Raw genomic sequence first — 12500 nt, 5'->3', positions numbered from 1 at the left:
CAAAGTTCAGTTCGTTAGTGTAGCGAGTTGTAATCTATTTTATTCTAAAACAGAATCAACATTAAACGAAGTTATGAATCCTAAAAATTTAGATACAATTGACTAAAGGAGAGGGAAAACATGAATAAGAAAGTAGCAAAAACAGAAATAGCAACAGCACTATAAATGACAGCAAAAAACCCACTAAGACCAGCAATAATAATAAAATCATCATAATTATCAGCAACAAATTTAACAGCCTGAATAGTAGTAATAGTGACAACTATTGCGTCAATGTCATTATCATTTTTGGTTCTGCGCCGCAAATTACTTTGTTAGTTGATTTACTCATATAAGTAAATTTGATTACAAATAAATTTTATTAGAAGCTCCATATTTGATGGTGTTTGCTGCATTGAAATTTTTTGTTATGAAAGTGTTATATAATGGTGACTTTATATTTTAGTCATCAGACGTCGGCGGTGGTTCGTGATTTATGCGTCTTAGAGAGATCATATTTCTTCGTTATTTTTTCATAAAACTTCTGATATATTTTATTTATGAGCAACAAGGGAATGAAGAAATTATAAATGAAAATATATGAATGGGAGTTATTTCTAATTTGGTAGAAGATAAATTCTCATTAATATTCTGGGTAGTCAATAGAAAGTAGTCAAAGTACCACTAGAATGATTCTCGTGATGTTAAAATTTAATTGATATCCCTCTACCATCATCGTGATATATGTGAAGGGTATTCATTATACGTAAGAAAGTCGTATGACATCACTGTAATAAACAAGTCATTTTCATCAAGATTTCGAATCAAGATGGAAATGAAAATTTAGGTTATATGGTGAAATTAAAAATAACAAAATTGTAGTCTTCATAATTACCCTAAACTCTGCAAAAATTATATCATCCGTGTAGCAAAAGTAAAGATATAATTACCAGATAATAGTAAACACCGGCATCTTTCGACCCTGTATTATGATTCTTAACCAATGACAATATTGCCAGAGAGAAGACGAAATGTTCAACTCTGAACTCAGATTATTTTGTTAAACAGATACCCCATTGTGTTGTAGGTAGTATTCTTTATGGAACATATCACTGTGCTGCAGAATGTCATTGTATTTTGTTGATTGAATGAATTATGCTGATTGCATATAATGAAAGCTGATTAAAAGTTTATGACAGGAAGGAAAGAAAGTGAGAGTAAAGGAGGGAGAGTGACTCAGTGTTTGAAAGCGAGACAATTTTTAATCAGTTGAGTATCATATACTTTCATGCATTGAAACTATAAGAAAAGTCGGCTTCTTAACTCAGACATCTTTCTTCCTGTCGTTTCATATACAAAGATTATCTAGATGTGAAGGGCTTCTTTGTCCATTAAAAAAAAAATTAAGATGTTAGTTTGAGATTTGTGAGATAAATATGGTTGGTATTCCTAACAGGCAAAAGAACTTTGTAGAGATTCCCTCGTTAGCTTATATAAATATATTAGTGCATGAGATCCTTTAAATTAAGGTTGGTCATAGCTATTTTTATAGAATGGTGCTGAACTACTCCGGTTACCGAGAAAATAAATACCAGCAACGTAATCATAAAAGCTTTAAAATGTCTGGCATAGGTATTGACTGCTTTTATATTCATACAGCTATCTATATCTGTTAGAAAGTGCCTCGCAGCAGGAAGTTCTAATGACTTAACAGTATTATAAGAAAGGATATATTTTGGAAGGGTTTGAAAGAGTAAAACTGAAATGAACAATGAAATAATGCAAGAACTAAAATGTTGGCAAATTGACAATAGTAATATAAATTTGAATGATCAATAATGATAATATTTTACTCACAAAGACAATCTCCCTCAAAAAGTTGATTAAGTAATCATTCAGTTTCCAACACCGATAGAAATAATGCCTGTCAGGTTAAAAGGATAAGTTCAAGTTAAATAAATGGCATAAAATCCTGTAAATAGAGAAGAAACGATGCCAAATATTACTCAATAGAATAATAATTTACTTGCGGCCGAAGTCGATAGAAAGTAATTAATGTCGATATATGGGTCACAAATCTTTATAGGTAGCCATTGTATGTAGACAAAACTGATATTTAAATAATAATAGAGTAGGTTTAATTATTTTATTCTCGTCAGGCTTCGTTAGCGTAAGTATAGCTGTTACTATTGATTGTTGGCTCCGTAGTAACAGATTACCATATAGACATGTTCGTAAAACGCACTGAGTGGAGAAGAGAAACGAAATTAATTGATAATTTAAGCATAAAGAAATGCTAGCCAGATATTTAAAATGATATAACAATGGGTTTGATTGGTTCTAATGACTTCAGCACGATGATTAGAAAAAAGATTAGGCGTTCAGGTGACATCTGAACATATTTTACCTAAGCAAAGCAAGAGAGAGAACTCCGAACGGCTTAACTAAATAAGGAGGACATCTTAATAAACGCAAATTGAAATGAGAACCAGATAAGAGAATAAGAAAACCAAACTGGACCGAGCCTACAATGAACCTCTATTCTTCTAGATCGAATTGTTAGAATAGCAACGAAATTTCCTTCATTACATGTCCCACCGTTCTAAAAGGGAAAGACAAATTAGTTAAGGCATACTTTAGTACTTACTAATTAATGTAATGTTCTTGAGCAAATCCCTTCATTTTATGCTGTTCTAACTAGCTGGGTACTGGTGCTGCCCCCTCTCTCCACAGTGATTAGATGCCTAATATTTTATTAGGTCAACGATGAGAGGGACAGGTGGGTGTCTATATCTGTTACCACTGCATGTGAACCTAAAACAATTAGCAGAAGTATGGTACACACATGCTTCCTTACTCGTTCGTAAGTGACGGCTCCTGTACTATAAGCATGCATGCATGTTACATACGTGAATATATACACATGCATACACATATATATGTAAGCTGATTGAAAAATTTCCTTAACATTTCAATGGTCTCTCTATATATATCTTTATCTTTATCTATCTATCTATCTATCTATCTATCTATCTATCTATCTATCTATCTATCTATCTATCTATCTATCTATCTAGCAACATATCTGGACGGACGCTAGTCAAATGGTCTCCACGGAAGTTGGCTATTTTTGCATGTTTAAAAGTTTAATTGTCGAAAGTTTTCTGTTTAAAAGTTGTGCAACAACATTCACTTCAAAACTTGATAAATATTTACATAGAATTTCGTCCATGTGTGGGCGAAATTTCCAAAATTTTGAAGGCTTTCGTGGATTTATTTTAGCCATTTTTCATTTCGAAAATGGCGACTGGAAACCACGAGGCGCTGAAAACAACAAGAAAACTTCCCTAACTTACTGCTACCATTAGCCGCTGAACCTGACAGCTTGAACGCCGCTGTCACCACCACCACCAACAACAACAACAACAATAACAACAGCAAAACTTATGCCGCAAAGCCATCCACCACCACCGCTACCAAAGACACCAACTCTGCCGTCAACACCAACATCACCACTACAACTTCCGCTGCTACAACTACCTCCTCTGGTACACAAATGATCCGTTTGCTGCCAACACCCGTTAAATGGAGCGCTGAGCATTCCGTGGTTGACGATGCGCAGACATGCGCTGAAACTGCAACATCTTCGGCTCTACGTAGACGACTGTGAACAGGTGTGGTTTGTGAGGCGCGCTTTCCCGCAACTCGTCTCCATTACCGAACTGCAGTCGTGGATCAAAAAGAGAGCGAGGAAGGGCGAATGGCACCGTGAGTGTCCCGTTGCTCTCAAGCAACTATGGCGTCTCTGGTCGACCTTGTGCGACTGCAACACAACCAAAGCATTCTATTGGGGATTAGTGGAGGGAAGGTACGTCGACGATCTCGGAGCGAGAAACACGGGGCCAACCTGCCCGAGATGCGCTCAAAGCGCCGAAACGGTTCTGCATGCACTCTTGTAGTGTCCAACTATTTCCGACCTATGAGTGTATGTCGAACGACTGCTACCGCGTGGGGGACGAGTCAGTTTATCAACCGAGTCTATCGTGAATATTGTCGCGCTTCCTTCCTTGAATCGGGAAGGAAGAGCCATTTTCATTGTACTTGTGGCTATGGCGAAAGAATGTGCATGGTGGACGCGTCTGAAAGGTCTAGAGACAAACACTTTTCTCTCTGGTAAATCTCTCATCAACTTCTTCAAGTATCATTTGAAGAGGAAGGTGAGAGTATAGAGGGACGTTTGTCTAGTGAATGTTTCAAAAAAAGATGGGTGAATGTAGCAAGGATGGCACATGTGAGTGATGGAGCCACCTTGAGCGTAATCATATGAACCAGAAAAAGAAATGAAAAAAGAGAGTCACTTACTGTTATGTGATTTTTGCTTGACATTATTGCCCGAGGTTACCGTGATCTTTTACGTAGGCTTTTCTCTCTACGGATAAACTTAATCTGTTTTCCCTTTTACATTATGATATTTCTGTTTTACACGATCCCTATTGACCGGCTTAATTTTTTCCTTTCTTTCCACGATCCCTTTTGATTGAAATTTTATCCCACTTTTTTTTCTTTCCTTTCCTAAAAGAAACGCTCTACTTTGTATTTTGTCTCTCTGTGTTCAGCTGTGTGACTAATAAAGAAACATATCTATATAAAGGTTTAGTTGGCCGTGCATACCTGGTTTAACTGCTTGGAGTGATTCTGGTAAGCGGTAGTCAGGGCAGTCGAACAACTATCCTGCTATCTCTGAGCCATGGTTAACAAGGGGAATTGGATCCGGTGAAAAATGGTGAATTCAGTTGGGGAAAAAAGCGAATGTGCTAAGTAGCTTGCTTACCGACCACATGGTTCCGGGTTCAGTCCCACTGCATGGCACCTTGGGCAAGTGTCTTCTACTATAGCCTTGGGCCGACCAAAGCCTTGTGAGTGGATTTGGTAGACCGAAACTGAAAGAAGCCCGTCGTATATATGTGTATATATATATATATATATATATATATATATATATATATATATATATATATATATATATATATATATTTATTTATTTATTTATATGTATGTGTGTTTGTGTGTCTGTGTTTGTCCCCCCTCCATCGCTTGACAACCGATGCTGGTGTGTTTACATCCCCGTAACTTAGCGGTTCGGCAAAAAGAGACCGATAGAATAAGTACTAGGCTTCCAAAGAATAAGTCCTGGGGTCGATTTGCTCGACTAAAGGCGGTGCTCCAGCATGGCCGCAGTCAAATGACTGAAACAAGTAAAAGAGTAAAAGAGTAAAGAGAATGTAATGAAGAAGTTGAAGGTGGGAGGGTGAGATATAGACTGGGGGAGACGAGACGTACATTAACAATCTCAACTTAATTCAATTGACAACCATTGTTAATCAGTTTGTATCAGTGCCAAAATTACTTTTGAATACAGGCGCACACTCATACACATCCAGGTACACATACATGCGCGCTCACAGACTCACATACTGGTAAATTCATGCAAATACATATGTATACACTAGAGTATATACATGAAACTAATTAAGATATATATATATATATATATATATGTGTGTGTGTGTGTGTGTGTGTGTGTGTGTGTGTGTGTGTGTGTGTGTGTGTTTTGAGGGACACTGATGTTAAACAAGCGGATTCACGTGACTACTGGTCATCTCGATTAAGCCTGGCGCTAGATATTAATCATGGAGTCACAGAAAGTGGAACTAGTTTAAGCATTTATCACTGTAATACATTGACATACAGATGTCTTTTTAGGGTAACATCATTTGTCATCCCATCAACCGAAACATTGATGGGATGACATCATGCAGATCTGCAGAATCATGCAGATCTGCAACAACACTATATAGACATCCGAGAGTTGTCGATGAAAAGACAGAAATGCTATGGACAACGAGGAAGCACAAGGAAACGGCAATAATTTGTGAAAATAAAGCAATCACCATGTGTGTGTGTGTGTGTGTGTGTGTGTGTGTGTGTGTGTGTGTGTGTGTGTGTGTGTGTTCATAATAACATCCATATACATACGTCTTTAGATATTAATGTATAGAGCACATAAAGATTTATGTATATCGAAGCATGGGTTTTATTTCTGTATATATCTAACATTGAATCTATATTACAGAATTACATAAAATATTTCATCGAGCATTAAGCACGTCTGCTTTGTATGATCACTGGATTATCCACCATCTTTACAACGATAATTTTCTACGTACACACCTATGTTACTAGAGTAGCTATAAATAATTATAACGATATATATGCTGATAATGATAACTCTCAGCGTTCCTCATAAAAATACTCCACTTATTCTACAAACAGCTCATCAATCAGTTAGTTGTTTCATAGTCGTCTGAAATGTGTAAACAAGATTTCTTATTCGATGCTAGTAAACTGTACAAAAATTAATTGCTATAATAAATAAAATTCCACATTTTTATAGCAGCAGTTATTTTATTAAAATACAGATACTAAAGAAAAGACTGTCTATCTTTCTGATTGTTTAAAAGTTTGTGAATACTGAATACTCGTCCAGCAGTCGAACGTTCATTCATAAAACCTTGTGTTTTAGGACAAAATGGCATAAGCTAAAAACTTATTGTGAACGGATCCCAAGGTGCCACGCAGTGGGACTGAACCCGGAACCATGTGGTCGGTAAGCAAGCTACTTAGCACATTCGCTTCTTTCCCCAACTGAATTCACCATTTTTCACCGGATCCAATTCCCCTTGTTAACCATGGCTCAGAGATAGCAGGATAGTTGTTCGACTGCCCTGACTACCGCTTACCAGAATCACTCCAAGCAGTTAAACCAGGTATGCACGGCCAACTAAACCTTTATATAGATATGTTTCTTTATTAGTCACACAGCTGAACACAGAGAGACAAAATACAAAGTAGAGCGTTTCTTTTAGGAAAGGAAAGAAAAAAAAGTGGGATAAAATTTCAATCAAAAGGGATCCGTTCTGAGAAAATCAAGGAATTTAAAATTATTTCTGTTTTCATCTGAAATTTTTTCTTTCTGTTTCATAGGTACAGACCTGGCTGTGGGACAAGGAGCTTCCTTCCCAACCGCATGATTGCAGGTTCAGTCCCACTGTGTGGCACCTTGGGTAATTGTTTCTACTATAGCCTCGGGCCGACCATTGCCAATGACTAGTAATATCACGAAACCGGTATGCTTGTAAATCTCTTTAATAACTCACAATAATGACTTTTATTACCTTTATTCCTACCTCAGTTCATCTAATTGTATATATGTATCGTTACATTTCATAAAAAGCCTTTACTTTTTTTGATTTCCAATGTGCATTTTCTCTTATTTTTCTGCTTACTTTCCCCTTACATTTCCACGGGTAGTTTCTATTTTGTTTTTAAACATATTTCTATTATATATATATATATATATATATATATATATATATATATATATATATATATATATATATATGCATGCATGCATACACACATTATTAGACTTTACACATATATTTATCAATCTCAAACACTAACATTGACTCTATATATCATAGACACACAAACATTCATGAACACGAACGCACTCATACACACATGTATGCATACATGCATGCATACATGCATGCATACATGCATACCTACATACGTACAGACGCACACTCACAAACCCACAGACCTATCGTACACGGATACACAAAGCGGTACCATTACTGTAAGACAGAAAGTTAATTATATGGTTCATTAGACCGATATACGGATATACCAATATATTTATTGATTGGTGGCTTGACAGTCATAAATATACTACAAAAATGATACAAATAGATTGACTGTTAGCTTGACACACTGAAGGATAAACTGACCAACAGATATAGCGATCATTTGTTAAAGCTTAATACTTGGTTGTACACATAGTTGGAAGATCGAGTATATGTGCATATATTTGAGGATTTCGTGTGAGTATATGAGTATATACGTGTATATATATATGTATGCTTATATATGAGTATTTGAGCATGTGCATGTAAATATATATACAATTGTGTATGTGTGTATGTTTGTATATACATATATATATATATATATATATATATATATATATATATATATATATATATATATATATATATATATATATGTGTGTGTGTGTGTGTGTGTGTGTGTGTGTGTGCGTGTGTGTGTGTGTGCATATGTTTTTCATCCTGCTGAGCCCTTAATCCATATACACTTTTTCTCTCTCCGATTTTTTTTCCTCTTAATCCAATCTGTCGAAGAGCCTAGGTTCGAAATGTCAAAGAATTTTCCATTCCTCCCGAGCGTTAAACTAATGCAGTTTCTGGTTGTTCCTTCACCTATCTTCGTCTTTTGTTTTCTGTAAACTTGAACTATATGTGTGTGGGTATATGTATGTGTATGTGTCTGTCTGTACGAGTGTGTACGTACATATGTGTATACGTATATACGCATGTGTGTTTTCGTGTGTGCAACTGCGTGACCTAGTCCTGAGAATCTTGGGCTTGCATTCGTAAGATTGTGGTTTCGATATCTGGAACGGATTGTGGGCTGAATTCTTCGAAGCAGTTAAAGTTGTCCCAGTCTATTCACCTAAAATGAGTACCTACCGAGTGTTACTGCCTCTCTCTCTCTCTCTCTCACTCTCTCTCTCCCTCTCCCTCCTCTCCCCTCTCTCTCTCTCCCCTCTTTCTCTCTCCTCTCTCTCTCCCCTCTCTCTCCCCTCTCTTTCCCCCCTCTCTCCCCCTCTCTCTCTCCATCTCTCTCCCCCCCTCTCTCCCCTCTCTCTCTCCATCTCTTTCTCCATCTCTCTCTCTCCCCCTCTCCCCCTCCCCCCTCTCCCCCTCTCCCTCTCTCTCCCCCTCTCCCCTCCCCCCTCTCTCAGGGTCCAGTGATTGCCAATGTCTGCCAGCTACAAGCACCTAAATCAACGAATACCTAGTATATGCTGTCAACCGATTTCTGCTTGAGAGTGATGGCAATGGGATGCACATTCACACTCACACATAGACATTCACACGCACACACAAACACACACTAACACATACACACATACACACGCACGCACGCACACAACAATGATTTCACATTGCTCTACATAATACTCCACAAACGAACCGACAGTTATGTACCCGTCGCTTCCTTTCAAGCCCTCTCTTTTCCCCCTAGTTTTCTCCCTTTTCCCCCCATTTCTTTTCCTTCTTCTTCTCCTTCTACTTCTTCCTCTCCTTCTACTTCTTCCTCTCCTTCTACTTCTTCCTCTCCTTTTACTTCTTCTTCTTCTTCTTCTACTTCTTCCTCTCCTTCTTCTTTTCTACTACTACTACTACTACTACTACTACTACTACTACTACTACTACTACTACTACTACTACTACTACCATCACCCAATATTAGCGTGATAATATGGTATATACCACCCAATATTTTTGGAAGAATTCTTACGATACATTTCCCTTATTCTCAGAAAACGGTGATACTTTTTAGGAATATATACCAACAGTTATGCACACGCCGCTTCCTTTCAAACCTTCTCTTCCTCCCCTCCTTTTCCCCCTTCTACCCCTCCTCCTCCTCCTAGTAGTCTTCTTTTTCTACTACTACTATTACCACCATCAGCCAAAATTAGCGTGATGATATGATATATATTACCCAATATTTTGGAAGAAACCGAACAAAACAGTTTCCATAATCCCAGGACACGATAATTCTCCTATAATACTTCTTAGGAATGCCTCCCTTGTTTGCATCAGTGTGAAATACAAACTGGATAAAAATCACTTTTCTTGAAAATGCTGAACAACATTGAAAATATGTTGAGTAACTTCTCCTTTACTTTCAATGTAACAGTAATGCTTTCTCTACTCTCAGTTCTATTGCTTTCGCATTCGATTTTCTGTCCTCCTATTTTGTAGTATAAGGTAACATCGTAAATTTTACATGAATCTTATTTCTTGTTCTTCCTCTTCTCTCCTTTTTCTTTACCTACCTTTCATAAATGCTGTAACGCGAAACATTAGGCTCTTTTCAATCACTTATTTAAAGTATTTGTTTCCTGTGTACTTACTCCTTGTTATTATCTCGATTGATTTTCATATTTTGTGGCATGTGCAATACCTATCTAACTCATATATATATATATATATATATATATATATATATATATATATATATATATATATATATATATATATATATATATATATATATATATATATATATTTATATATATATATATATATATATATATATATATATATATATATATATATACATATATATATATATATACACATAAAAAGAGAGAGAGGAAGAGAGAATATTTATAAGGCTTTCTTGATACACATGCAATATTTTGGGAAATACGCGCAGGAGTGCCCGTGTGATAAGAAGCTTACTTCCCAACCACATGGATCCGGGTTCAATCCCAGGGCGAGACACCTTCTGCAATTGTCTTCTACTATAACTTCGGGCCGACAAAAGACTGGTGAGTGGATTTGTTTCGGAAACTGAAAGAAGCCCGTCATAAATATATATGTATGTGTGTTTGTCTCTGTGTGTTTGTGTGTGGGGGTGCATCCATGCGTGTCTGTGTCAGTGTTAGGTCTCCCACCAGCTCTTGACAACCTGCTTGGTGTGTTTGCATCTTCGTAATTTAGCCGTTCATCAAAAGCCACCGATAGAATAAATACCAGGCTTGAAAAAAAAAAAAAAAAAAAACTGGAGTCGATACATTCAATTAAAATTCTCCAAGGTGGTGCTCTAGCATGACCGCAGTCTTATGACTGAAACAACTAAGAGAATAAATCTAAATTTATAAATTATATGTGAAAATCATCAATAAAATATAGACTGACACACATTCCTGAAGTTCTTTCAAACGCTTTTCACTGTTTTCTGCTACTGAACCACACATGTTTGAATACCTAAAACCAGTAATAAGCGATTACACAAAAACATTTCGCGTTGAGGCACACTACGTGGCGCTTTGGGCAAATGTTTTCTACTATAGATACATAAATATGATACCTTTCAGTTTGCGTTTGTCAGCCACAACCGCTTGATAACTGATGTTGGTGTGTTTACGTTTACGCAACTTAGCGGTTCAGCTAGAGAAGCAATAGAATAAGTGCCAGAATTTTTTTAAAAATTAAGTACTGGGGTCGATTCGTTCGACAAAAATTCCCCAAGGCAGTGCTCCGCAATGGCCGCAGTTTAGTGACTATGGATTTTCGCCTGTGTGCTCACTGATTCCTCAAGCATGTACCATGCTGAACCTGTGAACAAAGTTTGAAACTTCACCGAATACGGCCGGCTCATTCAAAATAAAAACCGTCGTCATGCGTACTTTTTCTTCTGTGTGTGTGTGTGTGTGTGTGTGTGTGTGTGTGTGTGTGTGCGTGTGTGTGTGCGTTCGCGCGTATATATATATATATATATATAGATAGATAGATAGATAGATAGATAGATAGATATCCCATATATGTGTATGTACGCATCCTTTCTTCCTGAAGTTTTTTTAAAAAATTATTAATAACATTTATTTCTTACTGAGATACACTTTCTTCCTTCTCTCTCTCCCTCTCTCTTTCCCTATACATTTCTATTTCATCTCCTTTCTAAAGAAAGACGTACTTCCGAAACGTGAAGCCACTCAGTACGCAATTTATTACTTTATTCGTTTGTTATATTTTAATAAGTTAACAGAGTCACTTACGATCGATAGCTAAAGGGAGACAATCCCTTGTTGTTGACACTGCGTAGTGAGGTACTTTCCTCCTCCATTTTCTAGCCACCAACCATTCCTTATAGCGGGGCACCAACGAGGTGATTACAAAATTTAATACCAACGAGGGGAGAGGCAGATCAAGGTTCACCCAATTCAACATGGTCGATATTTACCCGTCTATATCAAAAGGGTTACTGGTCAAGGCGCTTTCCTTCGCTAAGGGCTTCATTGACGTTAGCGACAGGGATATCGCTGTCCTTATGCACGTCAGGAAAACAGTGTTGTTCAATAAAAGTTCTACCTTGGTCAAGCAATCCGACCCTTTGACGTAGCGATGGAAGCCTACAACAGCGCTCTTGTATGTGACCTCATCGGGTTGTATATCCTTGATACCCTTAAAAAAGTTCCCCTCTGTCCTCTTTTGTCTCTACAGAGATGACGCCCTGGCGTCTAAAGCAACAAACGGACACACCCTAGACAGGCTTAGGAAAGTTCCGATTAGGACAGTTGGCTCCATGGGACTGAAAATTACCATCGAGACCAACCTCACCACCGAAGACTTCTTAGACGTCACGCTCGACTAGGACTCCAGTATACACAGGCCCTAACCCCCCTACTATAACGAGGCTCTAGCTGCTAGCGGATTTAGAGACTGCATCTCCTACATGCCGGACCCGAACAGAACCGGCAACAGCACCATCGCCAGAGATAACAATAACAACATTAACGACAACATTGACAGTATTCCTAAAAGAAATAGCAGCAGACCCATCACCAATGAGATCTACAA

At 37.4% G+C, this 12500-nt stretch overlaps 1 long non-coding RNA gene across 2 annotated transcripts in view; it reads left to right on the top strand.

The window, feature by feature from the left end:
* Positions 1–12500, top strand: part of LOC128247410 (uncharacterized) — an 85794-nt gene that overhangs the window by 43749 nt on the left and 29545 nt on the right. For both annotated transcript variants that reach the window (XR_016240921.1, XR_016240920.1), the window contains exon 2: positions 7024–7166. This is a non-coding gene — a long non-coding RNA (uncharacterized LOC128247410). The remainder of the gene's footprint in view (positions 1–7023; positions 7167–12500) is intronic.

This window comes from Octopus bimaculoides, chromosome 3 (genome assembly GCF_046866305.1).
Source record: "Octopus bimaculoides isolate indiv1 chromosome 3, ASM4686630v1, whole genome shotgun sequence".
Taxonomy (NCBI): Eukaryota; Metazoa; Mollusca; class Cephalopoda; order Octopoda; family Octopodidae; genus Octopus; species Octopus bimaculoides.
Note: the sequence above shows the minus strand (reverse complement) of the source record. Positions and strands in the feature narration are given on the sequence as shown.